At 46.1% G+C, this 19,706-nt stretch overlaps 1 protein-coding gene across 1 annotated transcript in view; it reads right to left on the bottom strand.

Annotated features, from left to right (window-relative positions):
• The window catches only part of ISLR2 (immunoglobulin superfamily containing leucine rich repeat 2), a 37,442-nt gene that overhangs the window by 9,462 nt on the left and 8,274 nt on the right, over window positions 1-19,706 (bottom strand). The gene's annotated exons all lie outside the window — the stretch shown is intronic.

Below are 19,706 nucleotides of genomic sequence, written 5' to 3'. Positions count from 1 at the left end.
TTTGTCAGGGGCCTATTAAAATAAATGTCTGAGATCTGGAAAAAAAAATCTGTTGGCGCTAACAGGGGCAAAGAAAACTGCAAAATTGGAAGTAATCGATGTTTGATTGAATGTTTAAGACATGCGACATTGTGCAAACGATTCTGTTGCAACTGCACTCAGAGTTGTACATGTCCTTGTATTTTAATGTGGCCCGCGGAGGATTTAATGGACTTGCCTAAAGATGTGGGAAGGGCCTCTGAGAATAAGAAAGCCGGGGCCCAGATGGGCATCAAACATCCCCAGCATAGCAGCCGGTTAAGGCTGCAGAGACCTTCCCCAAGGCTGCCCTCCAGCCAGAAGCCCCTGAACACTCACTACTTCCCATCTTTCAGCTTCTGCGCGCACAGAAACACACACACACACACACACACACACACACACACACACACACACACACACGTTCTCTCCAGCCCCACACCCCCAAGAAGCTGCTTTCCTTTTCTAATTTCCAGTCGAAAGATCACTCCTCAGGGAAGCCAGGCCCTGTTTATACTCCCTCCTCTGGCCTTTCCTTGTACAGGCTCTATGTAGTCGTCAGGCGGGCAGGTCCTAGCGTCAGCCTCCATTATGTACTGACTGTGTGTCCTTAGCCAAGCTATTTAACCTCTCTGTGCCTCAAGAAAAAAAGGCATAAATAAGAGTACTGACCAGGCGCGGTGGCTCACACCTGTAATAATCCCAGCACTTTGGGAGGCCAAGGCGGGCGGATCACAAGGTCAGGAGTTCGAGACCAGCCTGACCAACATGGTGAAACCTCGTCTCTGCTAAAAATACAAAAATTAGCCGGGCGTGGTGGTGCATGCCTGTAATCCCAGCTACTCAGGAGGCTGAGGCAGGAGAATCTCTTGAACTCGGGAGGCAGAGGTTGCAGTGAGCCGAGATAGTGCCACTGCATTCCGGCCTGGGCGACGGAGCGAGACTCTGTCTCAAAAAAAAAAAAAAAAAAAAAGAATACCTATGCTTTTGGGTCACCTTGAGGATTAAATGAATCAATGTATGCAAAGCACTTAGTACCTGGCACTTAGTGCTCAGTACTTGAGATACGTTTTTAATATAATAGCTGAATTAGCCATTATTATTGCCTTGCAGAGTGGGACACAAGTTTGATAAAAGGTTCTGCTGCACACACCCCTACAGGCTTGTGTCCTGCCTCCTCCACAGGGGAGGACCTTGGCTCTGCCCCCAGACCTCTTCACCACCACCACCCCCTTTGCACACACACACACCATGGGTATATGTAGAAACCAGATTTACTATTATTATTTGTAAAGGTTTCTAGTTTCAGATACTTAGACTGATGCTTGTCAGCATGCCTTTTTGCAAAGAGAGACCCGCAACTGCAGACTTGGTGGAAGGTTTTTAATTAAAACTACATTCTGTTTAAGTATTTATTGGACTTTGTGACTTTAATTATTTTCTAGGGAAAAACAAAAAAATCCACATTTGCCTATGAGAAGACTGTTGATTTCAGAGGAAAGTAGCAACCTGTCGCAGTTTGCTGGAGGCAACTGAGAGGAATTTTCTGAATGGTTCAAATGAAGCTCGACATTATTAATAATCTGGGATCCAGCCCATGACCCTCCTCCCAGCATTTTCATGAAATTAGCTTAACGTACTGGCAAGGCCTTTTATTGCCATCAAAATTAACAGCAGCTCTTCCAGTGGCAGCTCATGTAATTATCTGGGTCTGTGCTTGTCTCACTGAATAAGAGGAACTCCTGCCTGGAAGAGGCGATACTCCTGCATTCAAAGGGGAACATGGCTGAGGAAGATGGCTCATGCCTGTAATCCCAGCACTTTGGGATGCCAAGATAGAAGGAATATTTGAGCCCAGGAGTTTAAGACCAGCTTGGGCAACATAGTCAGACCTCATCTCTACATTTTTTTTAAATTAGTTGGGCGTGGTGGCGCACAACTGTGGTCCCAGCTACTCTGGAGGGAGACTGAGACCAGAGGATCGCTTGAGCCCAGGAGGTCGAGGCAGCCATAAGCCATGATCACACCACTGCACTCCAGCCTGGGCAACAGAGTGAGACTCTGTCTCAAAACAAAAACAAAAACGAAAACAAAAAACACAACAAAAAAACACCAAAAAACAAGTAAGGGGGGCGGGATGCAAAATGCTTGGCAATCCACCCCAATTCAGGCAGGACTGGTTTCCCCAAGAGATTTTCTGAGGCAGCCAGCTCCTCCGTGGCAGGACTTGCCATGGTAAAGGGTAGGGCCGGGTGAGGCAGGGGAGTGGGGGCTGGGGATGATGTGTAATATTTCCATCGGCAAATAACAAGATTCCCACCCCCAAGGATGGAAAGTATTAAGTGTATCGTCTCACAAAGCAGGAAGCAAGGCTGGCTTCCCGGCTGTTGATTCAGCGGCTCAGTGACATCAGCAGTTGCAAGTTCTTTCATCTCTCCCCTCTGCCACCCTTAATAGGGCTTCCAGCCCAAGGACTGGGTCCCTTGGTGCCTTGGTGTCACTGGAGGGCTTCCGGAGCCACCAAGGAAACATACCTATTGCGTTTTTTGTTTTTTTTTCTTTTTAGATGGAGTCTCACTCTTGTTACTCAGGCTGAAGTGCGGTGGCACAATTTTGGCTCACTGCAACCTCCACTTCCTGGGTTCAAGTGATTCTCCTGCCTCGGCCTCCCGAGTTGCTTGGATTACAGGTGCGTGCCACCACACCCGGCTAGTTTTTGTATTTTTAGTAGGGACAGGGTTTCGCCATGTTGGCTAGGCTGGTCTCAAACTCTTGACCTCAAGTGATCCTTCCGCCTCAGCCTCCCAAAGTGCTGAAAATTACAGGTGTAAGCCACTGTGCCCAGCCACAAACGTAATGTTAACAGACTAGTGGGTTAGAAAGACAGGCTTCTCTTTTCCGAAGCCACAGCCTCTCCCCTGGGTCTTGACATAGGACTTGACATAGGTCCTATTGTCATAGGTCTTGACATAGGTCCTATTGTCATAGGACTGTTTATCTCTGAACCAGTCACTGGTGAAGGGGATGAAATTGATTGGTTCAGAATAATTATCTGGCCCTGATATGGCTATAGAGGAGTCAATCCCAAGGCTCACTACAAGCAAGAAATCCCTTTTAAATAGAAGGATTGGGGAATTGCATGTTCAGAGTAGCCTAATATTGTATCAAAATGAATTGAAATGAGAATGACCAGGATTATAATGGACCATACTAGATACTTCCTTATCTGGAGTTTAGACCAATCTATATCCACAGTCTGAGATCACAGTCAGGGTCAGGGCAGTGTGTGTGACCAACTTCAGGAAACTCTGGTAGGCATACAAACCAGAGGATTCTTTGCTTTCACAGAATTCTTGGATCGATTGATTTATTTTTATATTTATTTATTTATTTATTTGGGCTGAGGATCAAACTGTATTGTCCAGCTGGCCTCAAATCCTGGGCTCAAGTGATCCTCCTGCCTCATCCTCCCAAGTAGCTGTGCCTAGAGGCACACATCGCACCCAGCTCTTTCACGGAATTCTTGAAAGGATAAAAATCTGTTCTTGGAAATGCCTGTGCTGGGATCCAAAGCTATTTTGGGAGCAGTGGAAGCTTCAGTCTTTAGTCGGATATTTATGAACAGGAGATGTTTATGAACTCAAAGATGTCCCTATATGACTTCACATCCTGAACATGTCTCCCAGTCCCATGGCAGAGAAGAGAGGCACTTTTACTGTTGAGGTGGAAAACAGGAGGAATAATTCTACCTTGGTCTTAGGAAAAATGTGGGGCAGTGCAAAGTGGGGCAGACCACACTGGGCTTGGAGCTCCACAACCTGAAAGCTCACTCCAGCTTCACAGACTCTCTAAGTGGTCTTAAGCAACTCCTTGCCCTCTCTCCTTCTAGGTTTCCACCCATGCAATGGTAGGGGAATGGGCTAGATGTGTGTCTTGAGGCCCTTGGGTGCTGTGGCCTTAGAAGAAGCCAGTTTGCAGGTTGAGTTGGGGCTTTTGGGCCGCAGGCTGCCATCTGACAGGGCTTCCTGCAGGAAGACACCCTCCTTGGGAGCCTGGGGTTGTGGCTTCCTCTCTTCCTCATGGCCCTTGGCAATTTCTGTGTCTCCCCTCCCATCACACTGCAACCTGCCTCCCGCCTCATCTCTTGAGGCCCGCTTGGGTCCCAGGAGCTAGCCCCTCCCCCAAACTGCTGTGCACTGCTCTGTGGGCAGAGGGAGTCTTCCTGCTTCAAAACACTTACCAAAGGCTGTTTCCATAGCAAGATTCAGGGGCGGTTGGGGCACTGTTATTTGAGGTTAAAATCTGATCACTGAATATTTTGGGAGCCTGGCACATTGACCAGGAAAGAACAAGGCTGCCACCCCTTCCTGCTCTGCAACTCTCAGTCCTCCATTCCGTGGGGCCATCACAGGACACAGAAAGGCCACAATAAACACACATTCAGAGAACCCCCCACCACCCCCCCACCACCACCTCCTGTGGCCTCCTGCAGACCGCAGGAGGGCTGGCCCAGAGTCTCCTCCTCCTCCTCCATCCCCCAGACTCAGAGCTCTTAGGGTTGGGGGGCTGCGCAGGGCCTTCCCCTCCACTGTCCCCATCAAAGCCCAGAACAGCACAGGGAGGGCACTTGGTGGGCTGAAATAAAACTGACTTTTCCCTCAGACCTTCAGTCTCTTGCTGTCAATAGACTGTTTTCATTTACTCTTGAAAGTGGCTTCCCAGAAGCAGAGCTGAGACAATGTTTTGTGTGCAGGTGGCTGTTTAAAAAACTGCCCAAGCGAAAAACAACGAGAAGAGAGAAGGGGAAGTAGGAAAGGAAGAGGAAGAAGCTAAGCAAAGGTGTGATTTCAGGCACAGTCTCAGTGTTGGACTGATCCCAGGAAGCTCCAGAGTGAAAATGAATCCTGTTTGTCCCAATGAGAGGCAGGGAAGCTCACTTCCACAGATGCACAGCAGTCAGACATTGGCCAAGGGCTGCCCCTGGGGGATGGGACTCCCAAGCACTTTCCCCTCTCCGTGCCTGTAGGCAATCAGCTCTAGTAGCCTGGAAAGACTCTGTGAAGTCTGCACCCACCTTAGGGAGATGCAATGACAGCCTTCAAGGATCAGAGAGTCACCCAGCATCAGAGTTTGGGGCCTGGAGGTCCTCTATCCCTTTCACTTTACTGGGAGGGAGACAGAGGCCAAAAGAGAGGTCACAGAGCAGTTGGGAATGGGAAATGTCCCCAGCCTATCTGGGCAGTCTGGGTCAAGGACGTGCCAAGCCTGGTGGCTGTGGGTGAGCTTGCTGATTAGGAGGCCCTTGAGGCTCTTGGGCAGGTGTGGCCTCGACAGTGGCAAGGGCAGCTGTCTCTGGGGTGGATGGGACAGGCGCCCCCACTTCAGGTCTCCTGCGTTAGTCCCCCGTACCCCCACTCCATTGCCCACGGGCACTAGAACAGAATCCCATCCATGTGTGGGAGAGACTGATGTTGTACCCTTGAGTTATCTATAATAGGATGCTGACCCCAAATCAGGCCCCATAGAGAGGGCATCTCATCAGGCAGCTGGCTGGGGCAGAGATCTGGAGGGAGGAGAACCCTCCCTGAGGTGGATCCTGGCATGTTGCAGAGATACCTGGAATTCTGTACCCAGGCAAGGCCAGTTCAAATGGCCAAGTCTGGGGGGAAGCCAGGCACAATTCAGTGTAAGGGGGTCTAGAGTGGTAGATCAGGGGTTAGGGGACTGTAACTTCTCTTCACTGACTTCCTGTGAGACTTTGGAAGTCTTTCTCCCTTCTCAGCCTCAGTTTCCCCTCCTGTGCTGTGGGGCTCAATGTCCCTCCTTCCTGCCTCATCTTGGGGTTGGGTCTGTCACATTCTCACTCCTCAAGCCTGTCCCTACCAAATCCAAGCTGAGGAAGGGTGCCTCAGTGCAGCACCTCCCAGGAAAAGATTGCTCAGGTGCTGTCCTCTTCTGTGTCCTCTTCAAAGTGCCCCAAATAGACTTTCCTGGGGAAGCCAGAGGAATCAGGCTATGAAGAGTGACCCCGTGCAGTGCAGCATCTGTGAATCCTGCAGCCCCATCTTCCTGCATCCTTATCTCCAGACTCAGCTGGGAACTTGATGTATTTATTTGCCTCTCCCAGGGCCCCACTGTGTCCAACCCACATATCTTCCGGCTGTCTGGTAGCCCCGTGCAGGCAAGGAGGGAGAGGATTGCTATAAATCCCTCCAGCCTGCAGCCAGCAGGGTGACCCTGTCAGGTAGAGGAGACCATCAAGGTGGCTTGGAGAGATGGGGACAAAGGCACCAGGAGAAGAAGCTTGGGATAGAGTCACCTAGATACTAAATGAGCTGGAATCAGGGGAGAGGAGAGTGAGAGAGGAAGGGGAAGGGAAGAGGGATAGGGTGGGCAGGGGAGGAGAGAAAAAGGGAGAGAACAGAGGAAAGGAGAACAGAGGAGAGGAGAGGAAGGGCAGGAAGGGAAGAAGCAGACTGCTTTCTAGTGCATTCTGGGAGTCAGCACAATGCCTTCTGGTCTAGGGTGCTGGGTGTATAGAGTTATTTTTTAGTGTGTTGCCAATCACTAAATTTAGTACTTTCTATATGTTGTCTCATTCAATCCTCACAATTTGTGAAGTATGCATTATCACCCCCATTTGCATATGAGATCACAAAGGGTAAGCAGGTTGTCCAAGGTCACACAGCAAAGCTGGGATTTAAAGCCAGGTCCCTCCAAAGCCTATCTTTTAACTTCCACACACACACAGCTCCCTGTTCCCAAGCCGACTCTATGAGTGCACCACCGTAAACCCAGCCACACCCACCCTCACCTACCCTCTGCCTCCCCGTGGGTTGGTCTGACTTTTTTTTTTTTTTTTTTTTTTTTTTGAGATGGAGTCTCTCTCTATTGCCCAGGCTGGTTTGCAGTGGTTCAATCTCGACTCACTGCAACCTCCACCTCCCGGGTTCAAGCGATCCTCCCACCTCAGACTCCGGAGTAGCTTGGGATTACAGGCACACGCCATCACACCCGGCTAATTTTTGTACTTTTAGTAGAGATGGAGCGTCACCATGTTGGCCAGGCTGTTCTCAAACTCCTGACCTAAGGTAGGCAGTTTCCCCATCTGTCTTCATCCTACTGCCTGGCATCGTATCCATCAAACTGTTTTTAGAGTTATGTCTTGATAAGATAAAAATCATGGTGGGAGTAATTTACACCCTAGTGAGAGTCACCTAAGATTCCCTTATCTTCTCAGACCTTTTAGCTGAAGTTGGTTATGAGAGAGGATGGGGTCGGGGCAAGCGCTTGGAGCTTGCACTGTTTCTTGCTGATGCCCTGGCACAGTGTGAATATGTCAATCTAAATGGAGAGCTCTATGCATGTTCCTCTTTATTCCCTTTGTCACCAATACCAATTCCCAAGGCCGAGCCCTGGGAGGGTTGGCCTGAAGGACCTGGAGGTAATAGAAAACGCTTGGCTTTGGGTTTCAGGTCAAGCTCTGCCAGTGACTTGCTGTGTAAGATGAGACAAGTCAGTTCACCTCTCTGCACTTCAGTGACCTCATGTATAAAAGGCTGGTCTGCACTAGATTATTAATTTTCTTTAGGTTTTGCAATTGTTTTTTGTTTTAACATTATATTCAATTATTCCCTCATCTTTATTAAAGTATAATTGACAAATAAAAATTGTGTATATTTCCAGTGTTCAATGTGATATATGCATACATTGTGAAATGATTAAATCAAGTTAATTAACATTTTAATCACCTCACATACTTTTATTATTATTATTTTTGTGGTAAGAACATTTAAGATCTATTTGCTTAGAATAGTGTTTACTAGCGGTGAGGAAGGGTAAGGGGGAGGGGGTAGCCAAGGGTTGGCTAACACGTTAACAGATACAAGAGTACATGGCTGAGTGCAGTGGCTCACACCCATAATCCTAGCAGTTGGGAGGACCACTTGAGCCCAGGAGTTTGAGACCAGGCTGGGCAACATAGGGAGATCCAATTTCTACAAAAAATTTAAAAATTAGCCAGGCATGGTGGTGCACGCCTGTGGTCCCAGCTACTTGGGCTGCTGAGGTGGAAGGATCGCTTGGGCCCAAGAGGTCAAGGGTACAGTGAGTTGTGATTGCACCACTGCATTCCAGCCTTGGGGACAGAGTAAGACCCTGTCTGGGGAAAAAAAAAGAGTACAGCTAGATAGAAGGAATAGTTCTAGTGTCTTTAGCACTATTGGGTGACTATAATTAATGACAATTTATTACATATTTTTAAATAGCTAGAAGAGTGGATTTTCAATGCCCCCAGAACAAAGAAATGATAAATGCTTGAGGTGGTGGAGATGCTAATTATGATTTGATCATTACACATTGTACATATGTATAAAAATACTATACTGTATCCCATAAATATATACAATTATGTGTAGATTAAAATAATAAAAGCAGGCCAGGTGTGGTGGCTCAGACTGGTAATCCGAGCACTCTGGGAGGCTGAGGTGGATGGATCACGAGGTCAAGAGATCGAGACTATCCTGGCTAACACGGTTAGCCATCTCTACAAAAACTACAAAAAATTAGCCAGGCGTGGTGGCATGCACCTGTAGTCCCACCTACTCGGGAGGCTGAGGCAGGAGAATCGCTTGAACCTGGGAGGCAGAGGTTGCAGTGAGCTGAGATTATGCCACTGCACTCCAGCCTGGGCGACAGAGCAAGACTCCATCTAAAAATAAATAAATAAATAATAAAAGCAAAAAATCTACTCTTAGCAGTTTTCAAGTATGCATTATTAACTATAGTCATCACGCTGTACAACAGATCTCCAGAACTTACATTATATTTAATGCTGATCAAAGTACTAGATACACAGAGGTAACAACAAAATGGTACCTGGAGCAAGAAATCCTCAGTAAAACAAGAAAAGAAGAAAAAAAGAACAAAACGGTAATGAAAGGCTTATATCAAAAAGCATTTCCTTTCTTGCCTTTGAGTCCTAATTCCCATAGGTCATCACTTTAAACTCATTTTGTGACTTCCCCTGGTATGTTATCGTCATATTTCTAAAGAATGCTTATGTTGCTATTTCTTGATTTGTTTTCTTCAGTATCTGTCAATTCCTGGCATAGCTCAGTATAGGGCTTACCTTCCTATCAGGTCTTAATTTCCTTGCCTCCATTTCACCAATTTGACTGGATCACAATCGTATGAAATCAAAAGCATTTACATTCTTGTAGCCATCTAAATATTGTCCCTAACCCAAGTCCTGCACTGAAATTGTTTCATTTCTTTCCTTTTTTCCCCTGGAGTTAATAATTGCTTCAGGGCCGGGCGCAGTGCCTCACGCCTGTAATCCCAGAACTTTGGGAGACAGAGGCGGGTGGATCACAAGGTCAGGAGATGGAGACCATCCTGGCTAACACAGTGAAACCCCGTCTCTACTAAAAATACAAAAAATTAGCCGGGCGTGGTAGCGGGCACCTGTAGTTCCAGCTATTTGGGAGGCTGAGGCAGGAGAATGGCATGAACCTGGGAAGCGGAGCTTGCAGTGAGCCGAGATTGCACCACTGCACTCCAGCCTGGGTGACAGAGTGAGACTCCATCTCAATAATAATAATAATAATAATAATAATAGCTTCAGATTTTTCCCCTTCATTTGCTTATTTTTCTTTTTGCCAATTACCTACCCATTTTTTCAGATGCTCCAACCAATCTATCAAATGCCTAGTGATAATTATCCAAAAACTAAGATACACTGGATACTCTATCAACCCCATTATTTTCAAGGAAATTCCCGCCTAATAAATTTTGGTCAGACTGGTTGTCTGCTCTCAAACTCTGTCTCCTGATAAGATGTTATCAATGACAATGCGTGCCTGAAACTTCATTAGCAATTTTAATTTCATCCCGGTCCTGTGGTCCTGTGATCTCGCCCTGCCTCCATTTGCTTTGTGATATTCTATTACCTTGTGAAGCACGTGATCTCTGTGACCCACACCCTATTCGTACACTCCCTCCCCTTTTGAAAATCACTAATAAAAACTTGCTGGTTTTACGGCTCGGGGGGCATCACAGAACCTGCTGACATGTGATGTCTCCCCCGGACACCCAGCTTTAAAATTTCTCTCTTTTGTACTCTTTCCCTTTATTTCTCAGACCAGCCGACACTTAGGGAAAATAGAAAAGAACCTATGTGAAATATCGGGGGTGAATTTTGCCCAATATCTGGCTGAATTTCCCCTGACAGTTCATTATATGCCAGCAGACACTAGCAAGAAGGGCACCTGAATGTTTGAGAGACTCAGTGGCACTATCCTTGGTAGGCCGGGATCGATAAGAGGAGATGCTGCCATGAGACCAGGCTTCGTGGTGACAGTGGGAATGGTGGAAGGTGAGAACAGTGGATGCCAGGTGGTGGCCCTTCACCATCATCCACAAGGTGGATGTAATTAACTTAATTGGTAGGAAGGCTAGAGTGATAGCCAGGATGCCCCGACCTCCAGGGAGCTGTTGTGTTAGCTACAAACTGATGGCATTCCAGGGGAGAGTTACATAGGCAGTTGACTAGGGTGGTTTTTTCTTTTGTTTTGTTTTTTGAGACAGGATCTTAATCTGTAGCCCAGTCTGGAGTGCAGTGGCACAATCATAGCTTTCTGCAGCCTCAACCTCCTGGGCTGAAGCAATCTTTCCACCTCAGCCTCCCAAGTAGCTGGGATTACAGGCATGTACCACCATGCCTGGCTATTTTTTTTTAATTTTTAGTGAAGATGAGGTCTTGCTATGTTGCCTAGACTGGACTCAAACTCCTGAGCTCAAGCAATCCTCCTGCCGCAACCTCCCAAATTGTAGGGATTACAGGTGTGAGCCCTAAGATATTTCCTGATTTGTGTATTCAGGAAACAACATCAACAAGATCTGGCCACAGAAGGTTGCAACAAAAAATTGCAATTTCCTACCCAGTTTTCAGACTGAGACAATTGAGACCTATAGCTCATGGATTGTAGGGGAGGCTGGGTATTCTTAGAAAAAGATCCTGCAACATTACCACATGATATTCATTAATTATTACCTCAATCCTTCTCCAAAGGGATCTGGGGTCATTGATGAAAGTAACTGTAGCTGATGAAAAGGGAATACCCAGACTGTTTGAGGGTCATTCATATAGGATTAGAGCTGACCGTGCCACCATAAGATCCACAATGCCACCATGTCCCCTCCCCAGTAAGACTGAGGACATGTGAAGGATAGGTAATAAATAGATCCCTGGATGAAGAGGCTGCAGCCCCATCTGGTTGTCATTTCTCTGTCCCTAAATATGCAATTGATATGAGTATGCTTAGAAGCTAACAGAGCTCTCACTTTACTCCCTGACCTGTGGGTATGAGCCACTATAGTAGGAAGAGCCCAGGGGAAGTCTCTGAAACTCCCTCTTCCTACTTCCAGGAGCAATGCAGTATTCCAGGTGGAAACACAGAGATTTATCACCTCCCTCAACTGTGACCGCCGCCTTATAATGATAGTATTCTTACATTTCCCCACCTGTCCCTTGTGCCATTCTCATCATCATTTTACTTCCACACGTTATAAACCCCACAATGTTATTACTTTTGCCTCAGTCAATTATTTCTAGACATCAAAAAATAAGAAAATAGGATCTTTTCTATTTATCCATGTATTTATTATGTCAGTGGTCTTCATTCCTTTGTGTAGATCCAAATTTCTATCCAGTGTCATTTTTCTTCTGACCAAAGAACTGCTTTTAACACTTCTCAAGAGTGCAGGCCTGCTGGTGATTATCCTGGCTTTTGTTTGTGTGAAATAGTCTTTATTTTGCCTTCATTAAATTTTTTGAAAATTTTTATTCCTTTTTTTTTTTTTGTAGAGATGAGGCCTCATTATGTTGCCCAGGCTGGTCTTGAACTCCTGGCCTCAAGCAATCCTCCTGCCTTGGCCTCCCAAAGTGCTGGCATGATTACAGGCGTGAGCCACCACACCTGTCCTTATGGAGTATTTTAACTGCTTTTAATCCCATATCTGCAGAGTTAACTTTTTCGTCTCCAGTAATTCTTCTTTGTTTTATTTTGAGACAAGGTCTCACTATGTGCCCAGGCTGGAGTGCAGTGGCACAATCACAGCTCACTGCAACCTCGACCTCCTGGATTCAGGTGATCCTCCTGCCTCAGCCTCCTGAGTAGCTGGGACTACAGGTGCATGCCACCATGCCTGGCTAATTTTTGAATTATTTATAGAGATAGGTCTCCCTATGTTGCCCAGGCTAGTCTTGAACTCCTGGGCTCAAGCAATCCTTGTGTCTCAGCCTCCCAAAGTGCTGGGATTACTGGTGTGAGCCACCGCACCCAGCCTGTGTTGTTTTTGTTTTTTGTTTTTCAATATATCTTCTATTTCTCTCTTCTCATCATGTTCAGATTTTTCTAGCCTTCTTGAACATATGGAGCATATTTATAATATGTTAATGTCCTTGTCTGCAAATTACATCATCTCTGTCATTTCTGGGCCTATTTCCATTGATTTATTTCTCTCCTGGTTATAGGCCCTATTTTGCCTGTTATTTTATTTATTTATTTGAGACAGGGTCTTACTCTGTCACCCAGGCTGGAGTGCAGTGGTGTGATCTCACCTCACTGCAATCTCCATCTCCTGGATTCAAGTGATTCTCGTGTCTCAGCCTCCCAAGTAGCTGGGACTACAGTTGCGTACCACCATGCCTGGCTAATTTTTGTATTTTTAGTAGAGACAGGATTTAGCCATATTGGCCAGGCTGGCCTTGAACTCCTGGCCTCATGCAATCTGCCCACCTCAGCCTCCCAAAGTGCTGGGATTACAGGCATGAGCCACTGTGCCTGGCCATTGCCTGGCAATGTTTTATTGACTGGTAGACATTGTGTTTTTGTGTTGTGACTGCTGGATTTTGTTTTCCTTTAAATAGTGAGGGACTCTGTTCCAGCACTAGTTAAGTTACTTGAAATAAGTTGGATCTATCAAGGTTTGCTTTCAATCTTTGTTAGGACAGTTTCAGAGAAGCCTTTACTCCAGTGCTCATTTAGCCCCACTATTAAGGCAATACTTTTCTAAAGCTTCTCTTCCATTTCCTAAGTATTATGAGGTGTTTTCATTCTGACTAGTGAGAATTTGAATTCTCTCTGGCCTGTTGTGAGCTCTGGGGATTCTTCTGTCTGCTTTCTGGCAGTTCTTTCCCTGGGTACTTTCTTCTCACATATGTCCATATCAGCCCTTTGCCAAAGGCTTGAGGGCATCTTCCATAGCTCTCCAGAGTTCATGCGCTCTCTTCTCCCACCTCCTCCCTGGTACTCTACCTCACAAATTCTACCAGCCTTGAAGATCTTCCCAAGCTCTGATCTCTGTCTCCTCAATCCACCAAGACCACTGGACTTTGGATTTCCCTCCCTGCATTGGAGCCTGTAAGTGCTTCCGGCAGTAAACCGAGGACACTGTAGGGTTCACCTTCTTTTAGGGATCATAGTTCTGCTCGACCTGTTCTCTGATGTCCGAAAACTATTGTTTTATATATGTTGTTCCATTTTTCTAGTTGTTCAAGGTGGGAGGCAAATCTGGTCCCTGTTAGCAATCATGGCCACATGTAGAGGTTGCAGGATGTTGTTTACATCTGTATCTTTTTTTTTTTTTTGAGAAAGGATCTTGCTCTGTCACCCCAAGTGGCGCCATCTCGGCTCACTGCCACCTCCACTTCATGGCCTCAAGCGATCCTCCCACCTCAGCCTCCCAAAGTGCTGGGATTACAGGTGTGAGCCACTGCACCCGGCCTATAATTGTATCTTTCTTATTATCAGTGAAGTTAAACATTTTTTCCTGTGTGTCAGTGGCATTTGCGCTTCTTTTTCTTTGAACTTTCGTATATATTTTTCCATTTTTCTTAGAACTGTTGGTCTTTGTCTTCTCTACTTTTAGAATAGAATGAATATGATATTAATCGTACTTCGAATTGTGGCCATGATGGAGTACCTGTATTGATGATGGTCTCCCAGCATAAACAACTACAAAGCTGGACAAAGTACATGAAGAAATTGTCTTCAGCCATTGGGCAATAGGCAGTTCCAGGTACAATCTGAGAGAAGGGAATCACATGAAGTGACTGCTGTGTTTTTCTGGTGGGGAAAGTTTCTAAACCCTCAATGACAGCATGAGGAAGCAGAGTTCAGGCAAAGAGGATCAGTCTTGTTTGGTGGAGGAAACAGAGACTGCTGCTCAGGGCTGCTAAAATGTGTGTGGCAGAGTATCAGAAAGGATGGAGTTGTAGAGAAGAAGCCCCAGAAATCTTATAGAGGTTGCTGCAGGTCCTTGGCCAAATCCCAAACTCTGAATGTGTGGATTGAGACTCTGCAAGGCCCAGCACAGAACAGCTGATGGGGAGCTGAGAGCTAAACAGCGATTTCAGTGGTCACAGAGTGCTGGAAACACATCTGAATTCTGGCTCAGCCAGCATCTCCACTCTTGGAATCTCAGGTCTTGATGAATATCCCAGACATTCACAGAGGGCCTAGAAGGCCATGCCTTAGGATTAAGGAAGATTCTCTAGGAATAAGAGCAAAACTGAAAAACAGCTCACCCTAACAAAACCTAAAATGTAGCCTTGACACTCAAGATCAAGTTAACCCAACAGCAATTTAATTCCCTGCCAAAATAAAACTCAACACTAGAGTAGGATAACATAACCCACATCTCTACAATGAAGGTTCACAACGTCCAACAGCTCAAGAAATACTAGATGTGTGAAAAAGCGAGAAAATATATCCTAAAATTAAGAGAAAACCAGTCAATGCAAACAGACATGGTGGCTCATGCCTGTAATCCTAGCACTTTGGGAGGCCAAGGCAGGTAGATCACTTGAGCTCAAGACTTTGAGACCAGCCTGGGAGACATGGCAAAACCCCATCTCTACTAAAAATTCAAAACTGAGTTGGGTGTGGTGGTGTGCAGGGGCCCATAACCCCCAGGCTGTGGACTGTACCCGTCGGTGACCTGGTAGGAACCAGGCTGCGCAGCAGGAAGTGAGTGGTGGACAGCGAGCATTACTGCCTGAGCTCCGCCCCCCATCAGATCAGCAGGCATTAGATTCTCATAGAAGCGTGAACCCTAATGTGAACTGCACATGTGAGGGATCTAGGTTTCACACTCTTTATGAGAATCTAATGCCTGATGATCTGAAGTGGAACAGTTTCATACCATAACCACCAACCCCGACCCCATCTGTAGAAAAATTGTCTTCCGTGAAACCAGTCAGGACTGCTGGTGGCACGTGCCTGTGGTCGCAGCTACTTGGAAGGCTGAGGTGGAAGGATGGCTTGGGCCTGGGAGGTGCAGGTTGCAGTGAGCTGAGATCATACCACTGCACTCCAGCCTGGACAACAGAGTGAGATCTTGTCTCAAAAAAAAAAAAAAGGGCCGGGCACAGTGACTCACACCTGTAATCTGAGCACTTTAGGAGGCTGAGGTGGGTGGATCACCTGAGGTCAGGAATTCAAGACCAGCCTGGCCAACATGGTGAAACCCCATCTCTACTAAAAATACAAAAATTAGCTGGGCGTGGTAACATGCGCCTATAGTTCCATCTGCTCGGGAGGCTGAGGTAGGAGAATTGCTTGAACCTGGGAGGTGGAGGTTGCAGCGAGCTGAGATGGCACCATTGCATGCCAGCCTGGGATACAAGAGCAAAACTCCATTTCAAAAAAAAAAAAAAGCAGACCCATAAATGGCTCACACATTGGAATTAGCAGGCAAGAGCTTTAAAGTAACTACATACATACGTTAAAGAATTTAGAGAAATATCAACGCTTGGTGAACATGGTTAAAAGATAATTTAGAGAAATGATTTTTAGTATAAGTATGTCCTAAATATGCATGGTACATACTTACTAAATAATTATTTGTTATCAGAAATCTAAATTTAACTGGGCTTCCTATATTTTATCTGGCATCTCTACTCCAAAGCCAAGCAGGACATAGTCCAGAGTTCTATCTTCCAGCAGGTGACCTAGCCTAGGACACGGCCTGGCCAGGGGCAATTGTGCATTGAATGGGTTATAGATGCCAGTCATCCAATGTGTCAAAGGTTTTTCCAGACCTGCATACAATCAATATTATTTTTATTTAATATTTTTGCCTAAAGCAACTTTAAAAATTTTAACCTTTTATTTGGAAATATAGATTCAGAGGAAATTTCAAAGATGGTACAGAGAGGTTTCATGTACTCTTCACTCAGTTTCCTCCAAAGGTTCTATTTTGTATTAGTGTAGAACAATATCTAACAATGTCACATGTCTAGGTCTATGCCATTTTATCACATATGTAGACTCCTTTAACCACCGCTACAATCAAGATACAGAACTGTTCTACCACCACAAAAATCCCCCTCCTGCTATTCCTCTGTACTTATTCCAGGCTCTTCCCCTCCACTATTCCTACTCCTGACAACCACTAATCTGCTGTCTTTATAATCTTCTCACTTCAAGAACATTATAAAATGGAAAAATTAGCCAGGCATGGTGGCACGGGCTTGTAGCTCCAGCTACGTGGAGGCCGAGGCAGGAGAATCGCATGAACCTGGGAGGTGGAGGCTACAGGGCAAGACTCTGTCTCAAAGAATGAATGAATGAATGAATGAATGAATAGAGGCCTGGCATGGTGGCTCACACCCATAATCCCAGCACTTTGGGAGGCCGAGGTGGGTGGATCAGTTGAGGCCAGGAGTTCGAGACCAGCCTGGCCAACATGGCAAGCCCTGTCTACACTAAAAATACAAAAATTAGCCAGGCATGATGGTGCACGCCTGTACTCCCAGCTACTCGGGAGGCTGAGGCACAAGAATCACTTGAACCCAGGAGATGGAGGCTGCAGTGAGCCGAGATCATGCCACTGCACTCCAGTAGGGCCAGAGTGAGACTTTGTCTCAAAAACAAAACAAAAACCAAACAAAAAAAGAACATTATATAAATGGAATCACCCAGTATGTGGCCTTTTGAGATTGGCTTTTTTTTCCTACTCAGCAAATGCCCTTTGAGATACATCCAAGTTGTGCATGCTCCTTTTTATTGCTTTTCTGTTTTTTTTTTTTTTTTTTTTTTAGATGGAGTCTCCCTCTGTCGCCCAGGCTGGAGTGCAGTGGCGCGATCTTGGCTCACTGCAACCTCCACCTCCTGGGTCCAAGTGATTCTCCTGCCTCAGCCTCCTGAGTAGCTGTGATTATAGGCACCCACCAACACACCTGGCTTTTGTTTTTTGTTTTTGTGTTGTTTTTGAAACAAAGTTTTCCTCTCGTTGCCCAGGCTGGAGTGCGATGGCACGATCTCAATCTCGGCTTACTGCAACCTCTGCCTCCTGGATTCAAGTGATTCTCCTGCCTCAGCCTCCCAAGCAGCTGGGATTACAGGTGCCCACCACCACGCCCAGCTAATTTTTTTGTATTTTTAGTAGAGATGCGGTATCACCATGTTGGCCAGGCTGGTCTCGAACTCCTGACCTCAGGTGATCTGCCTACCTCAGGCTCCTAAAGTGCTGGGATTACAGGTGAGAGACACCATGCCCAGCCTTTTTTTTTTTTTTTTTTTTTAAGTAGAGACAGGGTTTCACCATGTTGGCCAGGCTGGTCTCGAACTCCTGACCTCAAATGATCTGCTCACCTTGGCCTCCCAAAGTGCTGGGATTACAGGCGTGAGCCACCGTGCCTGGTCCCCTTTTTATTGTTGAATAGTATTTCATAGAATGGATATGTCAGTTTGCTTTACCATTCACCTATTGGGGGATATTTGGTTCTTTCCAGTTTGAGGCTATTACAAATAAATCTGCCACAAACAATCATGTATGAGTTTTTATGCAGACATCAGTTTTATTTTCTGGTACAAATGCCCAGAAGCAATTGCTAGGTCATATATTGAGGTGTATGTTTGATTAAAGAAGCTGCCAAACTATTTTCTAGAGTGTCTGTACCATTTTATATTCCCACCAGCGATGTATGAGTTAGTTTTGTCTGCATCCTCGCCATTATTTGATATTACCACTATGTTTGATTTGAGCTGTTCTAATAGATCTGTAGTGATATCTTACGTGGTTTTAATTTGCATTTCCCCAGTGGTTAGTGTTGAAGATCTATTCATGTGCTTTAAGTCAACTCATTTTTAAAACCTAAATACATGTATTTAAAAAGGAAACTTTTGCTTTAGGAGGCCAAGGCAGGTGAATTGCTCGAGCCAAGGAGTTCAAGACCAGCCTGAGCAACATGGTGAAACTCTGTCGCCACAAAAAATAAAAAAACATCCGGGCGTGGTGGCGTGCGTCTATGGTTTCAGCTACTTGGGAAGTGAGGCAGGAGGATTGCTTGAGCCTGGGAGGTTGAGGCTGCCGTGAGCTGTGATTGCACCATTATACTCCAGCCTGGGAGACAGAGCAAAACCCTGCGTTAAATAAATAAATGAATAAAAGGAAATTTGTGATTAGTGGTTCTCAAAGTGTGGTCCCTGGGCCAACAGCATCAGCATCCCCATCACCTGAGAACTTGTTAGAAATGCAGATTCTCAGGCGCCACCCCAGACCTCCTGAATCAGAACCTCTGAGGCGTGGGTTCAGTGATCTGTGGTTTAACAAGCCCTCCCGGTGAGAATCGGTCTCATTTACTACCAATAGAAGATAATGGTAAAAATCAATTCATCTGCATATTGCCTAAAATCCTCTTGTGGGCCCCAGGTTGGCACAGCACACTTTTGGGCAGGAGCCCCACTCACAGAGGCCGTGACAAGAATGCTCCTGCCCCTGGGGTTGTGCAGTGACAGCTCACACAGCTCCACGTGGCGGTTCTGAGTTTGGGAAGCGCTGATGTAGTCCTACTACAGCCCTTCCTGCCCTTCACTGGACTGAGAAAACCCAGGCTCTGAGGAGGGAGAGACTTGCCCAAGGTCACCCAGCAACATGGTCAGTCTCCTTTCTCAGGGCCCTCACAATGCGTGGCCTGTTTAAAGCCTGCCTCTATTCACTGCTGAGTGAAAAATCCAGCTTCAAAACAGAATATGGGGAAGGATACTATCTTGTGCAACTTATGTTTATAGCTGCAGATACATGAGAAAAAAAGTCAGAAAATACTGTTGAAGCAGTTACTTAGGGAGAGAAGGTGTTTGCTGGTCTTTTGTGTTTTTAACTTTTCTATATTTCTTAATTTTTAACACAATAATGTTTAGTTACATAATCAAAAGGTATTAAATGTTAAAAATTGACATGAAGCCTGATCCAGCCTTGGCCTATTGTTGGCAGAGTCAGGAAGCCTTCCAGATAGAGCAGCCCTGCACCTGCCCCAGGTCACACCCTGGGCCTGGGCACATGCTAGGTCCTCTGTCTGGACACTCTCACCCCATGGTGGCCTCCACGTCCGTACCCACCAGCACCTCCTGTGGGCGAGGCCCTCCATTGCATCCAGCCCTGGGCACCCCCTAGCCCAGAGGGCACCTCATAGTCTGAGAGTCCACCTGTCTGTCTCTAAAGAGAGGAAAACTCCTTGGGACATGTGTTCCACTTGACCCATTACCCCTGGCCTGGTACAGAAAGGTGGACAGTGGGTATTTGGTGAATAAATGAATGGATGATTGGAATGAATCCCCAAAATGGTGATTTCCAGAGGCCCTTCTCCAGCTGGCCCAGGTGGAACCAGTTCCACTTTTCAC

Source organism: Pan troglodytes, chromosome 16 (genome assembly GCF_028858775.2).
Source record: "Pan troglodytes isolate AG18354 chromosome 16, NHGRI_mPanTro3-v2.0_pri, whole genome shotgun sequence".
NCBI classification, from domain to species: Eukaryota; Metazoa; Chordata; class Mammalia; order Primates; family Hominidae; genus Pan; species Pan troglodytes.
The sequence above is the reverse complement of the archived record's forward strand: the minus strand, read 5'-3'. Positions and strand labels throughout refer to the sequence as shown.